At 39.2% G+C, this 22,391-nt stretch overlaps 1 long non-coding RNA gene across 2 annotated transcripts; it reads left to right on the top strand.

The window, feature by feature from the left end:
* The first annotated feature begins 543 nt into the window (after positions 1–543).
* LOC117804392 lies at positions 544–16,939 on the top strand. Of its 2 annotated transcripts, XR_004628763.1 has the most exons (4): positions 544–867; positions 4,809–4,920; positions 14,787–14,948; positions 15,298–16,939. It is a non-coding gene; the product is annotated as an uncharacterized LOC117804392 (long non-coding RNA). The 2 variants fall into 2 exon arrangements; XR_004628764.1 differs by lacking the exon at positions 4,809–4,920.
* The last annotated feature ends 5,452 nt before the right edge of the window (positions 16,940–22,391 follow it).

Here is a 22,391-nt window from a genome sequence, read left to right as displayed (position 1 = left end):
TGCCAACATGCTCTACGATCCCCAGTCTAAGTAGCTGCCCCTGTCCATCGATCCGACAAAACAGAGGTCCTCTCTTTCCCCTCCACCTGCAGCCTGACCCCTGGAGGCATCCACCGTTTCCCTCCTTTCCTCCTTAATTCCATCAGGGAATTAGCTGATCCCCAAAGTTAACACTGGTAGAGAATATTGGATACCATCTCCTCAGGCACCTTCTGGGGCTTCAGTCATTTCCCCTAACGCTTTGGGGTCTTTAATCCCCTGCTCTCTGTTCTCTGCCTTCCACCCTTTCATCTGCAAACGTGCTCAATGTCGCCCTTATCACCACACACACTTGTGCGCACATCCCCACTCACGACGTTTTAATCATTTCAGCCTTTCACTCATGCTGCAAATTGCCTTGTATAGCAATTATCTGTTTACATGACAGTTTTCAACTGGTCCAGCGGTTTTTAATCATTGTGTCACAGATTCCTTTGAGAATCTGATTAAAGCAATAGCCCTTTTTCCTGAAGACACGCACCCCCTCCCACACACACGCTCATAACTTGTATGTGCAACTCCAGGTCATTCACTGACCCCCACGGGGGCTCTTACTACCGCTCCTCAATACTTCCAGTTCTCGTCTCCCAGGCACGCTGGAGAACCACACTTCCTTCCTGACCAGATTAGTCGCTGCTTTGGCCAATGAAATGCTGGTGGAAGTGATGTGTGCTAAGCTTTAAGAGGCTGTACTGGATGCGGCATGCTTTCTTTTTACTCTGTCCCCAGAACCGCTGTGTTCCAGGCAAGGACTGCTCGGTCAGCGAGGGTCCAGGAGCGAGGGGCACACGGAGCAGAGCACCTGGCCGGCTGCAACGGACGGACGGAGTGAGTGAGAAATAAATCTAGCTGTTTGCAGTGGCTGCGATTGGGGATGGTTGGTTACTGGAGGGCAACCCAGGTTCTCGTGCTCGACAGCGGGGCATTCTCCATTAGATACGAAATCATCCAAGTCAGAAAGATCCTTCTAGTGGACCTTGAGCCACCCTCCTTCCTGTTGCTAACCAAGCAGCTTGTTTCACTGCCTATTTCTGCACTCCTACTTCTGCCTAGCAACACGCTTTCCCTGGTTCTGCCCAGGGCTCCTCATACTTCAGATCTCAGGTTAGGCGCTGCCTCCTCACAGAGTTTCTTTTTGGCTTCCTTCCCAACTCCTCCAGCCCCTTACCATCATTCGCATCACGCATTTCTGTCTTTCACCCAGCACATCACAGCCTGTAATGATCTTATCTATTGTCTGTCCCTCGGGTTCTGAATTCACAACATCTGTATTCTTACTATCAATAATGACTCATCAATCACTAATGCCAAGCTGCTTTAGCCCCACATGAACTTAAGGGAATACATTCAAAATACGGACTGCCTTCTTTTGTTTCATATAATGATAAAAATAGTATCGTAAATGTTCAATTCCTGCTTTACACTTTCCTAAACTATGTTAATAGAAGAAAAAGCTCTAACTAAAAATGTTGGACAGACATCTAAATGTTTGGATGCACGTCAAGAACAAACCACTGAACCTTGGTATTCACCCAGTCACCATTAAGAGGTCAGCCTGACATTTTGGGCTCTTTTCAGATAGCTGTGGCCAACAGCACTAACAACCTTTGGTCCCAACCCAGTTAAATAGTAGTTTTTGTAATTCATTGGCATACGTTTTTTGTTTTGTTTGCCCCCTTTTTCCCCCTTTTACTCGGGACCTGTACCAAACGATCTTACTGCACGGTGATAATAAGAATTAGTCCTCAGGTTTCAGAAAGTATCGAGTGGCTAGACCTTTGTTATGCATCTACAGATATCGGTAGAATATCTTGTCACAGAGTCATACTTGTTCAATGGATTAACAGATACATTTGTATGAAATTACAACGCATTTGTTTTACTTGCCTTTATTATATATGACTAATACAAGACAGGTATTCTAATTCTAAAAACCAAAATTTTAGCCTTGTTTCACCTGCATACAGAACATGTTTAAAAATGTTAGAAATGAAAAATTGAGTTCATATGTAATTTTTCTATTTTCATTGTCTTTATAAAATGTGTTAGTCTTAACATTTGATAAGAGATTTAAAAGTTGCAATGCTATCCTTCCAGCATACAACAGACTCTGAAAAATAGTCATTAGAAATCTGTATCGTCAGACTTCAATTTCACAAGCAAAAATTTTGTGAACCTTCTGAATTGTCTGAATAAGATAAATTTAGTCCTGATGACAACAACTGAACAAAATGTTTTACAATTGCTAAGAAATAAGCTTGGTTTAGAAACAAAAATAAACTTAGTTTAATTTTGTTTCTTTTCATAAGCTACTTTATGTTTTCTTTGAATTTCCCATGTGGCAGTGTGCATTGCAAAATAGTATCCCCTAAAACATGGAGCATATCCATTACCCTATCTCTTATGTAACATGTAATTGGCATGTGATAGCTACATTTTTCTATTTATATTTTACAAAAATCCACATGGGTAACTTAAAAATAACACGAATTGTTGTTTTGTTTTTGTTTTTAGATGAGGCTGAATATCTCTGCTCTCTAAATTGTTTCCTATCAATTAACTTTTAAGAGGAGATCATCATGTGTCACCCCATTTTAAGTGAATATGGGTAATCAGATGGGGCTCACTGTCTTTAAAATGGGACATGCCTCAAACATGTGTTTGCACACACATTTGAACACATATAAAGAGATTTTTTAAATTGTTTTGCAAACAAGGCTAGTCCTTTTTCAATTCCTCATCACTACACACAGCCTTCAAAAAAAAAAATTTACAAAAGCTTCTTTTTTGTTCTACTGGGGCATTTCAACCAAACTCATAAATTCCACAGAAATAGTTGCTATAGAAATGCAAAGGGGATAAACAAGAATGAATTTTACAATCAAAAATTGCAACTGAAGTAGGGCAGTAGCAAGGTTTATGTTTAATAATGCTGACTGTATTTATCCTTGACTTTATATATACTCCAAATTGAAAGTTCTGAGTCCTAAATGGGAAGGTCCTTTACTACTCAAAATAACACATCTTAATGAAAATATTTTAGCAGGCATTCCAGATTAGGAAATCAGTACATGCCAAACCAAAATTAGTTAAATTTAATGAATAATGAATTCAAGTGATGCCAATTACTTTCCTTTATTTCACACAAAATGGTCTTTATGTGAAATGAAAGAAAGAGAGGTTTCCTACACGAGTTTTGCAGACACCTTGGCTCTGAAGAGTAAATGCTTCTTCAGGTTTCTACATGTCTTTCATTTATTTTGCTAAGGAGCTTATATTGAAACAGCACTCTACAACAGCACTGAAGGTTTTCCATCAGGTTCATTGAAGAAAACAATCATAAGTTAAGTCTCCTAAAAAAAAATTTGTCTCTGTTTTTGACTTGTTTAGGGATTATACTTTAAATGCTGAATTACTAACAAGGCGCCTGGTAAATGTGACTGTGGCTATTTTTTTTTATTATTATTAAGCTTTTGTAGCCTTTGATCTTGCTAATTAAGTCTTATAAAACTTTGGAGAAAAAGTTCTATCAGTCATCTTATTTGGACAGTTTTAGGAAAAGCGTTTACTTCAGCAGACTGATACAACCTGTGTTCTAATACCAAAATAATCCTATTAAAATGTATAACAGTGACACCTCCATTCATGTTATAAAATTCAACTCCTAGTTACCTATAAAATCAATACAATCAGCTGAAGAAAAAGAAAGCAGGGAAGGGGAGGAATGGATGGGGAATCATCTCAGAAAATAAAGAAAATTCGCCTACACCTTTCTCTCTGAAAACATTGACCTTTACAACTCCTGTAAGCCTTCTATTTTATACGGCTTTAGCAACATGATAAAATTATATCTGAATCAGCATCTTACCTAAGTGTACTTTTCAGAACCTGTTTGGAAGAGTGGAGGAGCGAGGGTTGTGGTCTTGGATAGGCAAGAGTTCAACACCAAGTTCCAACATGTACTGTGGACCTTGGTCAAGATTTAACACCTTCAGTCTGTTTATTCATCCATAAAATCATAAGGCATTTATCCTACAATGATCTGAATTTTACATCAAAGCTCTATTAAAATTATCCTGATGAAGGTCACCAATACTCTCTTAAGTTTAAAATCTTTTTTTAGCTCTTATTAGATCTCTTTGCAATATTTGACTCTACAATGTAGTAATTCTTTGAACTGTTTTTCTTCAAAACGGCCTACCTGTTTGCTGCCATTTTTCTTCCTTTCTGGGAGTATTATCTTTCGTGCATTCTACTCCATTCATTAGATAACCTCCTCCGTACTCTTCCCCCTCTCAATAGTGTTCCCAGCAAATTCCATGCACTTCTCCTTCCCATGGCTTCAACCCTCACTTGCACTCTGATGACTGCCTTGTATGTGCCTCCTTTACAGACCTCTGCCCCAGGCTCTTAGCCTCCATATTACTACTGTCTATTGGACAACTTCACTGGATCGTTCTATTGGTACCATTCAAAACTTCCACCCACGTCGACACAGAGCGCTAGAACCCATCCCACACTCCTTGCTCTTGCTTCTGATCACATGCCCTCAGTCTCCAGAAGCTCATTCAGTCTACCTCTTCACTGTGTTCTTATTCTGCCACTGCCTCAGTTCATTTCCTCAGGTTTAGATCAATGGAATAGTCCCTACTTTATTCAGAGTAGTCTAAATGCTATAACTGAGAACATTTACAACAGGTGTGGCAACAAAAATCTCTGGCTTAGCACAATAAAGTTTGTTCCTTGCTCATGTCACAATCCTGTTCAAGGTGTAGGGGAAGATTCAGCTCCACTTGGGTAACCAGGCTTCCTCCATGCAGTGGCCACGCCACCTCCTTATGGCTTGGAGTCCCGGCTCAGACCTTTGTACCTGGCAGGCAGGTAAGGGGGAGAGTGGTATTGTTATGAGCCTAGTCTATGTATGATGGTGGGTCATGGACAGAGTGCAATTAAAACTTCCATTCCGAAAGGGGAATAATGAGAGATACATAGTGTTTACTGGTCTATTGCAATTCTGAAATCCTGCCTGGCAGGTCTTATTAAAGCCCCTACCCTGGGGAGAAGGTGGGTTATTTAATTAAACTTTAATTCTCCTACTTGGGAATAATTCTCTTTTCCTCTTTCCTCCTTGGACTCAGCTTTTAGGAGTCCTTATTGTCTATTTGACTCGCTTTGGTCACAGCTGAAAGGAGTGTTAGCAAAAATCTGAGAACCAAAACGTGATTTTACAGCTCAGCCAATGAGTTTTTTAGTCTGATAGTTTGGGTTTCTTGACAATACAATTTTCATCAAAAACATGCTAGGCTTCTGTTGTATTCGCTTCCATCTGTAATTCTTGGGTCTTTCTTTTCCCTCCCTCTCCTTAACATCTACTTTTATTATGGTTTCATATCAGAGGGCTTTACTCGTAATCTGATCTTTGACATCAAACTAAATCATGCTATCCAACTAAAAAGTTTTACCCAACTTTCATGGCTCCATTGGGTATCTGGAGCCGGTTGGCTTCCCAGCCACTTTTGACGCCAAGTCTCTGGGTTCTCCATTGTTTTCTGGTCAGCTTGAAAACTGGCCAACTCTGTCTGAGCACATCTCTTTTTTGAAACATCTTACCAAAGGAAGCCAACACACTGATTCTTTTTAAAATATTCCCTAAAGCAATGGTTCTCAAAGTATGGTCTGCACACACCTAGGAATCCCCAAGATGCTTTTAGTGGATCCACAGGTGAAAACTACTTTGTAAAAACACTAAGAGGTTATTGGCCTCGTTCACGGCGTTGACAACCCTTTCACCCATGCCACAATCAGCAGCCGTAGGTGAAACTCCTGGTGCCTTTGTGCAAATCAAATCCCTCTCACCAAACTGCGTCACTGTATCATTGGGCTTTGTGTCTTATTTGTCACCATACACTTACGGCTTAAAAAAAAAAAAAAAAAAAAAAAAAAAAAAAAAAAAAANCACTTCTGCTTAAGAATGCCCTTGCTGAAACAGGAAAAATTATTCACTTTATTAAATCTCAACCATTGAGGACGCGTCGTTTCACTGTTCTGTGGGATCAAAAGGAAAGAACACGTAAAGCACTTCTGCTGCGTACCAAAATACAATGGGTGTCTTGAGGAAAAGCAATATGTGATTGTTTGAGTTGCAAACTGAACTCATCTCTTTTTCATGGAACACCATTTTTACTTGAGAGAACAAGTGATAAACAAAATATGGTTATTCAGACTTGGGTATTTGGCAGTCGTTTTCTTGAAAATAAATGAAGTGAGCCTGTCACTTGAAGGGGAACAACCTGACGGTATTTGTTGCCAATGATAAAGCTCAAGCTTTCAAGTAAAAATTAGAATTTTGGAAAAATCGTATCCGACACCATGCGCCTGCCAGCGTCTGGATCTTTCGAGACTTTTCCGAAGAGATCAGTACTGATATTAACAAATGTGATTTTTAGAAATATTATACAATGAAGCATGCCAATGGTATAAATCAATGAAACAATATTTTCTATGTAACCGATGTAAGATACTACAAAGTCATGCATAGGTGAAAGATCCCTTTGAAGTGCAAGTAAACCAACAGATTTTAATGTAATAGTATGCGAAAAGTTCCTCGATATGGTTTCAGATTCCACATTGCAATCAACTTGAATCATCACTTACTGAATTGTTGTAGAGTATCACGAACTATCCACAATTATCTGAAAAGACTACGAAAATCCTCCGTCAGGAGACTGGCCTTCTCACAAGAAATACCTACATATGTGTCCGGCCAGGTTTTCCCCCTGAACTTCAACAACAAATCCTAACAGGACAAATGAAGAAGCCAAATGAGCATCCCTACGCCTATTCAAGTGGACAGTACAGAGTTTTGCAAAAAAATGTGCCATCCTTTAGGAAATTACTTTGAAAATACAATGATAGTATCTTGCTTATGTTAACATAATGGACTTATGATTGTTTTCAGTTCATTACAATCTTTAACCTCTCAGTTTCGATATTTAATATGGTAATTTGTGCTAAATATAACTCATAGACAAAAGCTTTCTGTGATCCTCAGTTTTGAAAAAGAGAAATGAGCCCCAGGAAGAAAGATTTTGAGAATTAGTGTCCTAGAGAAAGGATCAGCAAACGGCAAAAGGTAAAATCCAGCTGTTTCGCCTGTTTTGGAAACAAAGTTTTATTGGAACATAGCCATCTCCAGTGGCTTATGTATTGTCACGGGTGCTTCCATGCTATAATAGCAGAGTTGAATACTTGCAACAAAGATGATATCGCTCTCCAAGCCCAAAGTATTTACTATTTGGACCTTTACAGAAAACCAATCTCTGCCTTGAGCTTGGGTTCTCAAGCTTGGTAGCATATCAGAACTACCTGGAAAACTGCTAAAATAATACTAATGACCTTCCCCTTCTCCAACCCATAAACACACACATTAAGTCAGAATCTCTGGGAGTGGGGATGGAACATGGATAGTTTTTACAAATCTCCAAGTGATTCTAATATGTAGACAGGGTTAAGAATCACTGTCCTAAGGCTGTAAGATTCTCAAGCATACATCATGCCTTCTGGGTTTCCAGACAACAACATCTAAGGTTTTTCCCATTCATGACATCGGTTACCATATTGGAACCTCCTTATATCAGGGTCCTCGCCACCCACTGGCAAACACTAGACCAGAGCCACAGTTGTCCTTACAGCAGCAACTCCCTGCTGGGTACAAATTTCAGCAGCAGTCAGGATAGGCTGTCTGCTGTAGCAAACACTTCTCAAATTTCAGAGACTAACACACTAAAGGTTTCTTTCTCATGCAAAGCAGGGGTCTCTGTTCCACAAAGGAATCCAGCTGCTGGATTCCCCCTACATCCAGCCAGGTGAGGAGAAAAAGAGCGTGGAGGATTGAGTGAGAGGTGTTGTATGGGCCAGGCCTGGAGAAGGCATGCATAACCCCTCTTGGCCAGAACTTAGTCTTCCTGGTCACAACTAAGTGCAAAGAAGGTGCAAAACTTATAGCCAACCTTTCTGCCAAAGAGGATAAGCAAAATAGTTTTGGTGACTAGTTTATCCCTGTCACAATCGCCTTCCTTCCCGTCTTACATTCTAGTGCTGTGAAGTACCTTCAGGCCCCTCGTGATAGGCAGCATGGCCTCTAGACTCCCTCCTTTATCTTTTACTGCAAGATTTGATACATCCGATTTGGCTCTCGGTTCACTGACTTGCATCTGCCCCTTTCCCTGCTTTTAACAGATTCAGAGAGAAATTCCTAGCAACTTTACTTTCAAAAAAGGCTGAGAGTTTGTTCTTTCATTCATTCGTTCTCTGAAAATAAGTTCATCATGACAACATACTTCACCAGAACTTAATTCTGTGGGAAGATTGATAGTACTACAAAAACACCAAAATAGAAAAACCAGACAAGCTTCTAGAGCTCTTTTGCAGTATCTTTCCCAGGATGGATCTCCGATCCTTTTCAAAGAGCATCTTCCCTGAAGAAATACAAAACAGGAAGGAACTCTGAGAAGCCTACATAATGACAGTCCTACTGAATAGGACTACCACAAAACTTACATTCTGCATGTTTCTCTTGCAGTGACTTTCTCCAATTTACTAGATATTCGTGAAGGTGCATAGTACCTATAATTTCAACACATACCTGCAGCAGATAATCCATCAACGGGCTGTTTGTATGAATCGTTTCATTTGGATGGATTTATTGCATCAGCCTATATAAGAACGGGAAGAAAAAACTTAGACTTCTAAAAACATTTTGAGTTTAGAATATTAAACTCATATTGTGAAAATATTTTGTTATAGTTTAGGGTTATTTTTTCTTGAAAAAGACACTGGCCTGCTTCATGCACTGACACATTTTCCTGGTGCAGTCAAGCACTCCACGCAAGATTCACATTCTATTTAATTAAGTGGACAAGGATCATCCACATCAATTATTCAATTTTCTTGCATCTGGATATTTTATGTTCACCACAACGAACATTAATATATTTTACTCAGTAATATATCTGTAATATATGAATTGTGACCTGCTAAATGATTTACCATTTATAGAGAATATTTTGATAAATTACTGTCACTATGGCAGAGCCATTCTGCAAAGCCAAATTCTAATAGACTTTCAACCATTTCTTGAACTATTTTGCACCTACTATGTGTAAAAAGAGAGAGATAAGAAACACCTGTGCAATAATTATCAGTTGGTGGATTGGGTCAGATTTATTCTAACCATAGACACATAATTTTCAATAGGAGTCCTAAATGTCAATACATCAAGTTTCCCTGTTCTTTTCCCTTATCTTTTATTAAGACCTCTCATTCAGAATCTAGCAGACATTGAATTCCTACTGGCTCCTTTGGTTTTAGTTCTCTTGCACACTAAATATTAACAGTAATTAGCTACTGTCCTCATCCTCACCTCTCAACACATTATCAGTTTTCCAGCCGGCATTGATTCTGTACTATGGGCTCTAACCCGCTAACCACAGTGGTACAGAGTAACCAGGGAATTATCCCCCTTGGAGGACAAGAAGTCTTTCTACCCCTTAGTCAGTGATCATTAAAACCAACCAATACATTGGTAAGCTTAACAAAGCACAATGGCTGTAGGGAAATTACAATGGTGAACTCCCAATGATCCAGCAATTAGGTTTCCAGCTGTATTCACCTTTCAATAATCAAGTCTACAAAAATGTGCCCACACTTCTTTCTGTTGAACTTAATCTGGAAGGTGTATAAAGCCTTCATTTTTATGTAGGTTTCTGAAACCAAGGAAACAATTGTGTCTGAATGAAGTAATGACAAATTTTATGAAGCAGAAAAAAAAAATTTTCCACCTAACATAAGCCCTATTTAAAAAAAAAAAAAAATGGAGTATTTCGAAGTTATATTTCCAAATGGAATATGCTCTGAGCCATCATAAAAATTTGGCTGCCAGAAAAGTATCTAGTTTAGTAAACATGAACATGGATACCTAATGTTTTAGGAATGCTTTCAAATACACGTTACAAACAGTCTAACTAGAGTGACTTTTTTTTTTCTTAAATTAAGGAGTATTTTTCCCCCACAGTGAGAAATCCAATTACTAATGTTAGATTGGTTCAACAGATCAGTCATGCCAAAGACTGAGATTTCCTTGACCTTCCCTTATTATTACAAAAAAAGACTGCTGCAGCTTTTATAAATATATCCTCTTTCCACCAAGCAGGAGAATGGGACAGCAAGAAGGGATGCTGCCAGCATCTGTTTCAATAGATAACATCCTGTTTTAACGAAAGCTCCCAGAACATGTTTGTATCTCGTTGGACAGAATTTTGTCCCAGAGTCACTGCTGGCCTAAAAGTGGCAAGAGAGAGGATACACAGATAAAAAGAAAAGCAGCTTCTGACATTCAGAAATTGGCCAACACTTACAGTTAGGCCTTAACGCTAAGAGCCAGTGCGGGAGTCACAGTAGGCCTTGGTATTCTACTGTTGATCAGAAACAAGCTTCCAAATCACCGTCAGCGACCGCGGTGAAGAAAGACAAGACTATTCCATAACTTCTTTAAGCACAGAAACAAGGTCATTGTGCAAACCACAGACATACCAAACATCCCCATATACTGGCTAATATGGGAACCTCCTACCCTTCCCAATTACGGCTTTAGCCTCCCTTTATTTTTCCCACCTTACACACAAGATTTTTTAAAATGCCCAATCTTAGGGGCACGGAGAGGCTCAGTCGGATAAGTGGCCGACTCCTGATTTCGGCTCAGCTCACGATCTCAGGGCCTGCACTCAGCGTGGAGTCTGCTTCTTTCTTCCTCTCCCTCTGCCCCTCCCCACGCTGTCTCCTTCTCTCAAATAAATCTTTTTTAAAAAAATGTCCAATCGGGGCGCCTGGGTGGCACAGCGGTTAAGCGTCTGCCTTCAGCTCAGGGCGTGATCCCGGCGTTATGGGTTCGAGCCCCACGTCAGGCTCCTCCGCTGTGAGCCTGCTTCTTCCTTTCCCTCTCCCCCTGCTTGTGTTCCCTCTCTCGCTGGCTGTCTCTCTGTCAAATAAATAAATAAAATCTTTAAAAAAAATAAAATAAAAAAATAAAAATAAAAAATGTCCAATCATAGAATTATCCCCAACTATGGATAATTTCCAAATGAGGGCAAAGCCATTTCCTTAAACCATCCCCCCAAATCATTTCATGTTAGTCGTGATCCTATGATAATCCTTTCAAAAACTTCTACCGAAATGCCCCACATTTCCCAAAGGTCTCCCTTCCTTGCACCCAGGAAAAATTCAGCTTGTCCAATCATAAGTGTGTTCCTGGTGGTCTTTCCCTGGTCAGCACTGAAAGAAGATTGGGTCAACCAAACAAGTGTATTCACCACACCTTTGTTTCATTCTAGTATATTTTCAATTAAAATCCTATACCTTGATATGCTATGCTTCAAGATCCTTAATTAAGAGAGGGAGCAGTGAGCTGAACATAGGAGGAATAATCAAGAGATAAGGAGTCTAGTCTGTCCTGTCCAGTTAATTACTTAAGTGACTCCAGGTTAAGTCATCAGAGGACAGGAAAGGAACTGACCTCACAATAGTCAAATAAGCCAGTTAACATTAACCATGTTTGAGAGATGGCAAAACCTATGTTCCAAGAGGTTGAGTACATTTTCCTATTTGCTTTTGGTAAGTGACAGAACTAGGATTTGAACATGGGTTGTTTGGTTGTTGTTTTTTTTAAGATTTTATTTATTTATTTGACAGAGAGACAGCCAGTGAGAGAGGGAACACAAGCAGGGGGAGTGGGAGAGGAAGAAGCAGGCTCCCAGCGGAGGAGCCCAATGCAGGGCTCGATCCCAGGACTCCGGGATCACGCCCTGAGCTGAAGGCAGACACTTAACGACTGAGCCACCCAGGCGCCCCTGAACATGGGTTCTAACTCTAAAGTCTGGAGGTTCTCCATGACACCAAGTTGCCTCACCAAGTTTTACCTTCTTCCTCTGTGAGCCAACCAAATTGTGGAACTAGAACTTTAAAGGCCCTTTTCATTCAACATTCTAAGACTTTAAGTGATGAATCATTTACTCTTTTTTAATCCCACCTGACCTGTAGGTGAAAGGTACAGGAATAATGTGAGGTGATGTATGTTTATGGAGTTTTGAATTTAAGCAAGCCCTTTTCTAAAAGGCGTAAATCATAAATTTGATCTACCATTTGAACTTCCAAGCCAAATCAATTTTCAGTTCCTTGTAAGTTAAAATAGGACCACTTCACTTGAGAAACTGTGTGAGAGCCAGCACAAAAAGGGGCTGAGAAGAGCAAAGCAGGAAATGAGAAAAAGCAGGAAAGCAAATAAACATGCTCCTTTTTCACAGTCAGATCTCAACTTCAGCACCCTGACATTTACATACTCATGTGGCGCACCTGTACAGATCAGTAACAGACAGACACAAGAAAACACAATCACACAATTGAATAAGGACAAATGTAAAATCATATGCATTTTAGTCTTCCTGATTTAATACATTTTAAGAGAAATAATCAACAGTTGAGGCTTTGGGGAAATAAACACTGAAGGACTAGAAGAAGGAATGTCCTTCTGTAACTTGCTTTTGAAAGGCAATTTGTGATGTATATCCAACACTTCTAAATTTTTGCATATCACATTTGACCCATAATTTCCTTCTGAACAAAAACCACAGATGTGTGCAAAGAGTTACCCACAAAAATGTCTGTGGAAGTACTATTTGTAATTGATGAAAATTAGTAAAAAGTTAAAAGGTTAATGATAGAAGATTGATTAAATAAATTGTGGTTTATTCATGCGTGGAAGTCTTTGAATATTAAAAATATAAAGAAGAAGTGATATGGACAAACATTCAAAACACATTGCTAGGTTGATAAATGTAAATTACAAATGTGTGATTGTGTTTTTGCTTTAAATAGTGTACATACAAGAGTGGTCATGGACTAAGTATTTATGTGCCCCAAAACTCATCTGTTGAAATCTAATTCTCAGTGTGATGGTATTTCAGAGGTAATCAGGTCATGAAGGCTGAGTTTTCGTGAATGGAATTAATGCCTTTTAGAAGTGGCCAGAGAGCTAGTGTGCGCTCTTTCCCCCATGTGAAGATACATTGAGAAGTTAGCAGTCTGCAACCCGGAAGAGAGCCCTCACCAGAACCCAACCACACTGGCACCTTGATCTTGGAATTCCAGCCTTCAGAACTATGAGAAATAAACTTCTGCTTTTACAGGCGCCTGGTCATTGGTACTTTTTAGAGTAGCCAAAACTGAGTAAAATCATATAAACGAATTTTTTAAAGGACTCAGATATATCTAGTAATTATCTCTGACTGATGGGATTATGGGTGGTTTTGTCTTTTTATTTATCTACACTTTCCAGGTTTTCTACCAGGAACATATATGTATTTATAATAATTTTTCCTTTTTTAAAAAAAAAAAAAGATTTTATTTATTTATTTGACAGAGATAGAGACAGCCAGTGAGAGAGGGAACACAAGCAGGGGGAGTGGGAGAGGAAGAAGCAGGCTCATAGCGGAAGAGCCTGATGTGGGGCTCGATCCCAGAATGCTGGAATCACGCCCTGAGCAGAAGGCAGACGCTTAACGACTACGCCACCCAGGTGCCCCGTATAATAATTTTTAAAAATATATTAATTCTTGAAACACATACTAATATATTAATAAAAAGATACTGTTCGGATGTTAGCTACATGTGAACAAAGTGTAACACAGAGAAGTTGAATCACTATGTTGCACACCTGAAACTAATGTAACATGGTGTGTCAACTATACTCAAAAAAGAATTTCTTTAAATATACTGTTCAGTATGTCAAATGCCAAATTCACTTGTCCTTTAAAAAAAAGATAAAAGAAGGGGCGCCTGGGTGGCACAGTGGTTAAGCGTCTGCCTTCAGCTCAGGGCGTGATCCCGGCGTTATGGGATCGAGCCCCACATCAGGCTCCTCTGCTGTGAGCCTGCTTCTTCCTCTCCCACTTCCCCTGCCTGTGTTCCCTCTCTCACTGGCTGTCTCTATCTCTGTCAAATAAATAAATAAAATCTTTAAAAAAAAAAACAAAAAAAGACAAGCCCTTAACATGTCATGGCCATCAGACACCACAGACACTATGGCCACAGACACCAAACCAAGGGCCATCTCTGTTCTAAGAACCATGAATACCCTTTTCCCAAGGAGATTTTTCAAAAAATTGTATTAATTCTCTTTTGAACTTGGAAATCTAGCTTGAAAGGAATACTGTGTATGTAAACTTAAATTTTTAAAAAGCAAAATTATTTTTTAAAAGTGTTATTTATTTCGTAAGATTTTCCATTGTGGTATTAGCCACATTGACTTTGGAGTTATAAAAGCAATTTGTTTACTTGGAATATTTGCTTTAACAAATATTGCATTTCTTTTTTTTAAGCCAATGCAGTGTTGCAAACCAACAATTGTGCAATGATATTTGGAGAGAGATGGTATCACAGCAGAAACTTGTATCTAGTTATTTTCCCTTTGGGCATTTTTTCTTTTAACAGGAAGGACTTTTAAAAACTGAAAGGAATGTGCCTTATTTAACTGCTACATTAATGGTATAAATTTAAACGCTACTAAAATGAGAAGCTGAAGAATTACTTTGCTTTCATAGAAAATAGTACAACAGCTACCTTATATTTTTTGCCTATTGTTATTCAGGTTCTTAAATAAATGTTATCTTATTTCACCCTCATGCCACCCTGTGAAGGAGATGGGATTATCCCCATTTTACAGATGAAGAAATTGAGGCACAGAAAGTTTTGAATAATTTGAAAGTTTAAATTACTTGAGCAAAATCATACAGCCAAAATGAGGAGAACCAGGATCTGAACACAAGTCTCTGACCCTAGCCTTCTGTTCTGTTCACTATGTAAGTTGTTCACAATATACTACATTCCTTCGGGATGACATTGGATGATTTGGCTATTTTTCTCATTTGGAAAGGTGCCTGGGTGGCTCAGTCCATTAAACATCCGACTCTTGGTTTTGGCTCGGGTCATGATCTCAGGGTCCTGGGATCAAGCCCTGCCTCAGGCTCCATCTCAGGAGGGGCTCTGCTTGAGGAAGATCCTCTCTCCCTCTCCCTCTGCTTCTCCCACTACTCATGTTCGTTCTTTCTCTCTCAGATAAATAAATCTTAAAAAATAATAATAATGATGATGCCACACTAATGCTTCTGTCTATGGTTTTTTCCTCTTCTCTTGTGAAACAAATACCAGAGAGTCACTCACGGGGGATGAGTTACCTTAGGAACTCATGTGTACCTTGAAGCCTCATCAGGCAAGACCTCTGATGGCTGAGTGGACTTCCCATGGTTGAAAAAATGGATGTGGTTATACGCCATACTGGGGAGACAGCATACCAATCTAATGCCAGGACTTGTGGGAGCTAGAGTCCTTTCAAAGAAGATTGATAATAGGGAGGCAAGTTACTGGGAACTGTAAACTTTGGACTCCAAGGAGAAGAAACCTGGACTGAAAGTAACACTCAACAACCTCATGGACCCATGCCGTGAACAAGGGCAGCAAGACTAACACTCTCCGGAAGTGTCAACAAAGGGTGGTCCTCTGAAGAGAAATGGTCAGTTTACAGAGCCGCAGGGGGGAAAGCAGGAAAAATGGCGGCAAAAAAACCACAGATGGATTTAAGACCAGGGCTCTTCCTGCTTGGGTGTGGGAATCTAATGGACTCCTCCTGGGAAAGGGAGAACCTCAACTGAGATACTAAATCAGCATATGGATGCTTGATACCCTTTTAGCTTAACTTGGAGACATAAGAGATAAATAAATTGGCACAGCCATTGCTTCTCCAAGCCTTTCTGTCTCTTCCAAGTTAGCTACAATGGGCATGTATTACTATTTTTAAATTTAATATAACTCACTTAAAATCATTAACCTGACAAATTATATTAAATAGATATGTATTATCTTACACATCAGTTTAATATTTAAAGAACATACCATTGGTTTAAAAAAAAAACACATTAATACTTTCAAGCCACAAAGCTATCATACAGAAAATTTTACATCGATGTGCTAGAAGATATGAAATATTACTAGAACATATAGCAAACTAGATAGGCAAAAGCTCTTAGAACAAAGGTTGCTTGAGGTCATACTGGCCCTGATCATGTTACACATTCCCTCACCTCCTACAGGAAAGGTTTTAGGCAGAGAGAATATAAATATTTTATTTATTAAATGTCTGGTCCTGTTTTAAGTATTTCTGATGGTTTCTTCATGAGAATAGTAATAACAATAAAAACCTCCCTTCTTTTTCCTTGGGTTACTTTGGAAATACAGCTCATTCATCCCTGTGCCAAAGAGAGGCTTTGGGGTTTTTTTAATTAAAAAAACATTCTTGTCAACTTTACCCTCTATCTTCTTATGTAGGTTGGCCATGCCCACTTAAAAATGTATTGCTGATGACTGATTCCTGTTATGTAAAATAACCAACGGGAAATTTAAACACACACCCACACAGAGTTTGCACTTAGACTGTCTTGAATAGTACATTCAATTGTACTTTGACTTCCTTAAAACTATCCACTGATTTATTTTAACCATTGTTTTTTTAAGATTTTACTTATTTGGCGAGCAAGAGAGTACAGCAGGGGGAGCAGAAGAAGAGGGAGAAACACTCCCCACCGAGCAGGCAGGGGGCCCGATATGGGTGATGCCAGGACCCTGGGATCATGACCTTAACCTTAAGGCAGATGCTTAACCCTCTGAACCCCCCAGGCTCCCCTATTTTAACCTCTTTTATATAGAAGACATTCTGGTAACAAAATGTATGAATTATTTCAGAGAAGGAAAATATAATGTCTACATGATTAAGAGAAATCTGATTTCTGGAATAAAGTAGGATTAAAATTTACCACTTATTCCTTTACTTATTTATTTATTTTTTTTAGACAGAGAGAGAGACGGCCAGCAAGGGAGGGAACACAAGCAGGGGGAGTGGGAGAGGGAGAAGCAGGCTTCCCCCTGAGCAGGGAGCCGATGTGGGGCTCGATCTCAGGACTTCAGGATCACGCCCTGAGCCAAAGGCAGACGCTTAACGACTGAGCCACCCAGGCGCCCCTACTTATATTTTAATTGCATTTGACTGAAACTTTGTTTATAAACTAACACACTGGGAGGAAATAGGGAGAAATAGCCAATCCTTTATTCTCACAATGCANCTCCCCCCTGCTTGTGTTCCCTCTCTCGCTGGCTGTCTCTATCTCTGTCAAATAAATAAAATCTTTAAAAAAAAAAAATCAATCAAAACGGAAACACTTCTGCTAGACTCTGTAAAAATCAGAATTTCCTGAAAGACCCTCAGTGCCTTTTTTTTTTTTTAGCCCCTCCACCTCAGCTCCTGTCCACTCCCACCCATCATGATTGTGGAGAACAGTAGAGCTGCAATTCCAAGTCAAAAATTAATATATTACAATGGATTTGAGAGTGCAGCATTGCAACTAGTCAGACAACTTTCTGTGATGAAAACCCACAACTAAGAAAATTAAACTTCCTATAATTTTGTAAATTACAGCAGGAATACCTGTAATCATCCACATAAATGATGACAAAAAATTTGCCCTTAAGGGGTTGGATTACTTTTGAAGGGAGGCTGCCTTATTTGCTATGCTCAAGAAGGAAGGCGTGTTGACACACAGGACAATAAGAGCTAATGTGTTTTGGACAGCACTGAGAAAAAAGGATTTTAAAGAAACCTGACAAACAGGATATGGATCTTTTCTATAAGGAGATTCAGCAAGCCCAGCAAAACAAGAAGCCACCTGTAATAGCCAAAACTATCCCTACGTCTACACACACACACACACACACACACACACACACACACACACACTTTTTCAGCTACCTCTACCAACACAACACTAACTGGCAGATTATAATCAAGAGTGAATCCAGATCTGGTGTTTGTTTTCCTTTTGGGACCGGCTGCCAAGCCTGACTCCCCGTCAAATAGGACAGAGTACTATTTGCTCCAGAAGCTACAGAACTCTGCCCCTGGGTCACTGACGAAGCCTCCAAATGTCAATCCCATCACAAAACACCCATCACTTTAGTCCTGCTAAATATTGGTTAATTCTAGGGTTTAAGCAGTTCTTCAAAATATCAACCCAAAGAGGAAATGCAAGCTATCTAGGAGGGAAGGGCAGGCAGGGAGGAATAACCGTCCACTTGGATCCTACTCCGCAGCACTAAAGGGACACCTGTGATTTTACCCTCTGTGTGCATCTCTAACCAGCCAACTACAGTCCTCGCTAGTCCATTATTCATAGAAACACATCTAGGTTTAAGATTTTAAATAATCTACAGAAAACCGAAAGGAACAAATTGTAAAGTACTTCATTATAGAAACAGAAGGTGATTATGTATGTATGTATGTAGAATACTAAAGATCTTAATATAAGAAATAAAGTCATACACACAGCTTAGATAGGCAAGGGTTTTGAGGTGACCTATGGAACTTATCTGGAGCTGCAGTCTTTATAGCCAGACCCTTCTATCATTGCTCCAAAGATGTACCTTCTGGGCCTACGCTGCATTAGCTTGCCCCCATTACTGAAGTTCCTAATTTCCAGTGCACATAGCATAACCTATGTTAGACTGACAGTACAGGAATCCTGGTAAAGTGCTTCAGGATGGCCTTTTTAGGTCAGTTAGAAATCACCAGCTGTTTTTAATTACATTGTCACCAGTACTTATATCTCTGTTTATCTGTCATTGCCTCAAGCCTTGGTTCCTGTTGATTAAATCTGTCTTAGCAACAGTTACATAATTTTGCTTCTAGATATGAAATGGCCATAGGGACTCCACTTCCTGGTTAACCTGTCTTAATGAAACACCACATTTTCATATTTTCCCACAGGAGAGGAGCACAGTATAATAGAAACGAGTTAAGACATAATGATCTCTCCCCACCTTTTCCCTGCACAAGTCTCTGAATATTCTCCTTGTATATCCCTGTATCCTTTCATTCATAAATAAGGAAACCACTACGGATTTTAGCTTTTAAACATCAATGCCAACTGTGGTCACATTTCCTACAAAGACCTAGAACTTACTACAAACTTGTTAAAATGAACAACAAAAAAGGAACCAACTCTCCAAAAGGTCAAAGCTTTAGCTAATTTACATAATCACTAAAAATTAGCACCAAGTGATACTGAAAAAGTTAGAAGCCGCCTCACCACTAAGTCTGTCATTCCCATACCATACATACACATATTCACTAAGTAGGAAAATACCTGGCTCAACTCTCAGATTTTCTTTGTAACACTTCAACGTATTTTTCCAAAATAGCGTAATCATGGTCTCTTAGACCTCCTCATATCTGCCATATGAGGTCAAAGATTATTGGTATTTAATGGTAAGGAAAATACATAGGCTGGCAAATTCTGTGTATGCAACTAGCATTCCAGAAGCATACCATTGTTATTGTCATATCCTATTTAGACACAAGGTACTGAGTGTGCATGTGTTGACATCTTAAGGGTAGGCTGTCTACACACTGAAGGAGCCTGCCAGTCACTCGTCACTGTCAGTTTGTAGGGGACACTTGTATCTCCCTCCCTCAAATTTTTATGGAATTTTGAAACCATATAGACTGCTCCAGGATAAATCTGGCTTCTAGTGCATAAATAATAGGTCCATCTTCTCTTACATTTTCCTGCTTATTTTGCTAAATAGGTTGCAAAAATCTCCTTCTGTAAGGCCTATTTGACAAATATGTTTTCTAGGAGATAAAACTGGGATACCAAGAAAATTCTCAATCACAATAAAACATAACATCCTAGCAATCTTCCAGGGTTTATGACAGTCAAGCACCTAACCCATTTATTGGAGGTTCCTATCGAATACTGGGTCTTTGTTGATAAAGCCTAAACTCTTAAACTTGCTTAAAGGGTCTCCAAGATTTTGCCACCAACTTCATTTTCCTTCTCCTCTGTGGAATACTCGAGGTTGACCTCGAATGGCCAATATGCCTTATTTCTGCTGGCAGAACTCCAGTCTTCATGTGCTCATCAAATCATTCTAGGACAAAAATCGCAGTGTTTCCCTTTGCCAGAGGATCATTCTTGCACACTTTTTTGCAACTAGGAGTGACCATATTTCCTGATAAAGGGAACAGATGTGGCTGGAACCTCCTCTTGCCTCTTCTTTTTTTAAAGATTTTATTTATTTGAGAGAGAGAGGACAAGCGGGGGAGTAGCAGAGGGAGAAGGACAAGCGGACTCCATACTGAGCAAGGAGCCTGATGCGGGGCTCTATCTCAAGACCCCGAAATCATGACCTGAGCCAAAATTAGAGTCACATGCTTAACCGATTGAGTTACCCAGGCCCCCCTTGCCTCTTCCTGCCATGTGGAAATGATGCCTGGTGCTGTGGTGGCCATATTAAAAACTAGGGAGCCTCAAGCAGAGGAGAAAAGGGCCAGCAGATGAAGATGGAATGGCCAGCAGATGAAGGAAGATGGAATGGCCAGCAGATGAAGGAAGATGGAATGGGCAGCCAGAAAGCACCTATATGCTTGACAGCATTGTGAGCAATGGAAATGAGGCCAGCAATCGCCTACCATCTTGCTTCTAGCTATGTGAGAAAGAATAAACCCCTATTTATTTAGACCACTGTGAGTCCTATTTTCTGTTACTTGCCGTCAAAATCATCCCATGTAATAACTTCTGCTTCATGCCTTCCATGCAGTCCCATCAGACAATTTGTCATCGCCCCCAAACATCACACATTTTCCTACCTTCACTTCTTCTCTCCAATTGGCTTTGCATATGGCAAGTGTTTAATAAATATTATTATAAAATGAATGAGGTGAGCTGGTTGATGAAATTTTAAGTTTAAAGTAGTGGTCCATGTTTAGATCAATAAATAATTATTCACGAACTATGGTATGTAAGGCATGGTGTTATAGTTATTTTACATTTTGAGCTTTCATTTACAGAATTATTCCATCCGTTGCAAATGACAACTTCTCGTGCTTTGCTTTTATAAAGAAACAAAAGGCCTCAGTACTAGTTTGATGTACTGGGTGGTTGTCTAGACGACAGGAACCAGCTCTCCTGCTGTGTTTTATAGAAAGTCTAGCTCACTGCTGGCACTCAATGAATATTAAATTATAATAATACTGCTATGGGTATCATTCAGATTCTGACATTGTTATAACTTTCTACTCTGTTTCTGAAGTGTGTGAGATCCTATAATAAAAATGTTTTATAGAAGTGAAGGCACATTATATACAGTTTGTCAGTCATCTTAGCCAGGTTCTATTAGGAACATGTTGGGTTCAAATAAAAATGTGCTTTAAAATTCTATGTCTAAAATGTTGGTGTGGTTCAACTGCAGGACTGTAAGTTTCCTAATTTACTATAATAAATTTCTTTTCAAAAACATTATCAGATTGCAACTGTTCTCAATTCTAGGGGGGAAAACACCCTTTTCTACAGGAAAACTGAAGTAGGTCAAAAAAAAATTTTTTTAATATAAAAGCTTAAGTCATACCTCTATTTAAAAGAATTCCTGGGAGATTTTGTTTTAATAATTTTAAAACTATTGCATTTAGAAGGAGCATATAATTTTTAAAGAAAAAGAAGTTTCAAACTCATTCATATAGCTACCACTTTAAAGAATACAGTCAAAGGTCCTGAGATGGTCCAGATGGCATTTGCCAGATCTCAAAACTTCCAAAGAAATCTTAGTGTTTCATGAAATTTTTCTTGAAATTGCCGTTGCTTATCAATCTAAGGAATTGTTAAGGCACAATGACGTTCCATTGTCTTTTTACCTGTCTGTCCATCCACTCCATTTCTAAAACTCTAGCTAACAAACTTTCTCTTTGCTTATTTAACTTTTTTCATATTCAACCCTTTGGCTGAAGAACACCATTGAAAAAAATTTTTAAAGTTTAGAGAAGTTCTTTAAGATGGAATAATCTTCATTTAAAATCACATTTATTTTACTCCTGGGCATTTACCCTAGAGAAATGAAAACCTGAGCTCGTACAAAAATCTGTATACTAATTCATAGTAACTTTATGTCCAATAGCCAAAAAGTGGCAATAACCCAGGCTTCCTTCAAGGGGTGACCCGTTAAACAAACTGCAGCATATCCACACCACCAATACTACTCAGCTATAAAAAGAACAAAGTCGATACATGTAACAACCTAAACGAACCATAGAGTTGTGCTGAGTGGAAAAAAGCCAATCCCAAAAAGTTACTCCCAAAAGGTTACAAAGTATAGAATTTCATTTACAAGACATTCTTGAAATGACAAATTTTTTTTAAATGGAG

The sequence above is a fragment of the Ailuropoda melanoleuca genome, chromosome 11 (assembly GCF_002007445.2).
Source record: "Ailuropoda melanoleuca isolate Jingjing chromosome 11, ASM200744v2, whole genome shotgun sequence".
Classification (NCBI taxonomy): domain Eukaryota; kingdom Metazoa; phylum Chordata; class Mammalia; order Carnivora; family Ursidae; genus Ailuropoda; species Ailuropoda melanoleuca.
Note: the sequence above shows the minus strand (reverse complement) of the source record. Positions and strands in the feature narration are given on the sequence as shown.